We start from the raw sequence: 2,500 nt of genomic DNA, 5'->3' as shown, positions 1-2,500 counted from the left end.
AAACACGGATTACTTTAGCAATTTTCACTTTGTCTGGTAAAATGCCTTTTTGCAGTTGCTGATTAATAATATTCGCTAAAGGGTGACGAAATTAAGTGAACTGAGCTTTTGATTACACGCGTTGGAATGTTGTCATGGCCAGGGGCTTTCCCAGAAGCTCATGTTTTAGACATATTTTCAAGTTTTATTGTAGTTGGCTTTAGAGTAATAGGAATTTTATTATTGTCGATGAGGAATGAACTAAAATTTAAATGAACTTCTTGTTTAGCACTTGCAACGCTTGGGCCGATATTAGTAAAATATTTACAAAATCTGTCAGCAATCACCTTGAGATCGCTGTTTGACTTCCCTTCACATTTAAAGGATGAAGGCAATGAAGGCTTGCTCGTTTGTTTAGATATCACCTCATTTAGCAATTCCCAAGTTAATGTAAGGTCCTTTTTAGCATTTTCAAACTTATTATCACAGTGGGAGAGTTTGGCAATGCTAATTATGTGGTTCACTTTATTTTGGTACGTCATATTGAAGTCCACAAGACTTACTGAGTGATTTGATTGACTTTTTATAAAGATTTCTACTCGGCAATGGGGAGCCCCTCGAGCCTTAAAGGGTTAACAACACCTAGGTTCAGTCAAAAACATTAATACCACAGAACACTGATCAGATTTTAGTTGCTTATTAAGTGCTTGACTGCTGTTGAGCTGGAGCATGTCATCCATCTAATAACGCGCCACGCCTGGGAAAGAAATTACAACTTCCTGTTTATTGATTGCCTGACCATAAGTTGACAATTTCATCGTGGGTGTAACGGAATTAATCACGAAGGGACTTATAGTTTGGGAAGATGACTTTCAAAGTCTGTTTCAACTCAATAGGGCATGTATTCTATCCGTATGGTATTATGTAAGAGTCAAAAAGCATTGTTCACTGTTTTAGCACCAAAAGCAGCGCAGATTCGTTAATTGTGTCCTTTGAAGGCTACTAACTGTAAGTTACTCTTTTAAACAGTCGATACTCAAACATTGCTATGAGACAAACTTATGATGAATTCATTTTTGTCTCGGTAACAGATCCTGACCAATCTTCTTGATCATTGTGGGTACGGATTATGTATTTGTACCTTGAAAAATGCAAAGTTAAAGCGAAGTGAACGCTAAACAAGGTATGGAATGTGTTTGTTGCGTCAAGAAATATTACACTTCTTTTGGATGCTTTACATTTCGCCGATGTATAAATGCAAAATCCGCCCCCGAAATGTTATGTTAGAATTTCTGAAATTCATAATTGCAACAAGCAGTGCTTTGCGCAACCAATTCATAACTAAAGTGCATCCAATTCTTGGTTTTCACGTGACGTCATCAAAACTAAAAAATAAGGAATTATCAATCCGTTTGAGATTTTAGTTTGTTTAGTTATTAGAACAGATGAAGACTTATCTTTTCATAAATTTTCAGTTTGATAGGGTTTTTCGTCTTGTGATAGACCAAGGTTGAATTTCTAAGCTTTTGCGTGACACGTTAAAATTGCGGTCAAGAATGCTATCACGTAGGTTAAAAAAGTGACTTACCCCCTGAGATTTTGCAATCTGAACAGTCCTTGTTTGAGAATAAGTACTCATATAGATGTGTATGAGCCCTCAAAAGACAACTACTGGCTTTTTATTGCAAAACTCGATGACATATGTTTTTGTTAGCTTCCGGCCGCCATATTTGTGCCTCTCTGAGGGACACAAACATGGCGTCTTCATACAAAGCCTTATAAATTTTAGTAAAACATTTCTTCGAATATCTCCCGCACGAAACATCGCACAGATCTGAACCTTTGCGAGACTATTTGAATATTCACCTTCTTTTATCTCTTTGATTCTTGACTTTATTTGTTGAATGGTTTTCATGATGGTGTGACATTGAAAACCGGCAATTGGCAAGTACATTGTATTTGGCATTTGTAATAGCCATGCAGAGTAAAAACTATTAGTTCTGACTCCCAGGGGTCAATTGGTTAGATCATAGTGAAAAAGATATTCTTAACAGTATCATGTGAAATTTAATATGGATTGAAGAGGTATACAAATTCCTTTTTCTTTTCTTCTTTTTTTCCCTTCTCTTTCAATATGCTCCATTCCCTCCTATTTGCACTCAGTGCATTCTACACTTACCAAATGCAAGTGATCATGAGGTAAGAAAACACATCCGCCATACATGGGCCTCTTCCACTGATAATCTTTTTCAATCTAATTTTAGCGCGTGGTCAAACTGCGAGGCTATTTTAGGAAAGACACCTAATTAGCCAATTTAAACGACGAAATAACATTAAAGACGAAATTTAACAGTTAATCAGATATGCAAAAACTTGCGAGTGGATTTTCGGAGCGAAAGTCCTAACAAACGGAAAACAAGTATTTTAGCTGTCGTGCCCTTTGAAAAACCTTTCGAAAGAGATGTTAAGAATAAAAAGTGGAGCAACTGCAGAATACCCCAAAAGTAACAACACTATCCGA

The 2,500-nt window shown here is 36.5% G+C and overlaps 1 protein-coding gene across 6 annotated transcripts in view; it reads left to right on the top strand.

The window, feature by feature from the left end:
- The window catches only part of LOC137984007 (protein NLRC3-like), a 46,122-nt gene that overhangs the window by 10,746 nt on the left and 32,876 nt on the right, over nucleotides 1–2,500 (top strand). For 3 of the 6 annotated variants that reach the window (XR_011119066.1, XM_068831205.1, XM_068831201.1), the window contains exons 1-2: nucleotides 804–987; nucleotides 1,071–1,162. The exons of 1 other annotated variant lie outside the window; for it this stretch is intronic. The gene's annotated coding sequence lies outside the window, so the exon portion shown is untranslated. Of the gene's footprint in view, nucleotides 1–803; nucleotides 988–1,070; nucleotides 1,163–2,500 lie in introns of those variants that run through there. 2 more of the 6 variants (XM_068831202.1, XM_068831203.1) reach the window with 2 other exon arrangements.

The sequence above is a fragment of the Montipora foliosa genome, chromosome 13, assembly GCF_036669935.1.
Source record: "Montipora foliosa isolate CH-2021 chromosome 13, ASM3666993v2, whole genome shotgun sequence".
NCBI classification, from domain to species: Eukaryota; Metazoa; Cnidaria; class Anthozoa; order Scleractinia; family Acroporidae; genus Montipora; species Montipora foliosa.
Note: the sequence above shows the minus strand (reverse complement) of the source record. Positions and strands in the feature narration are given on the sequence as shown.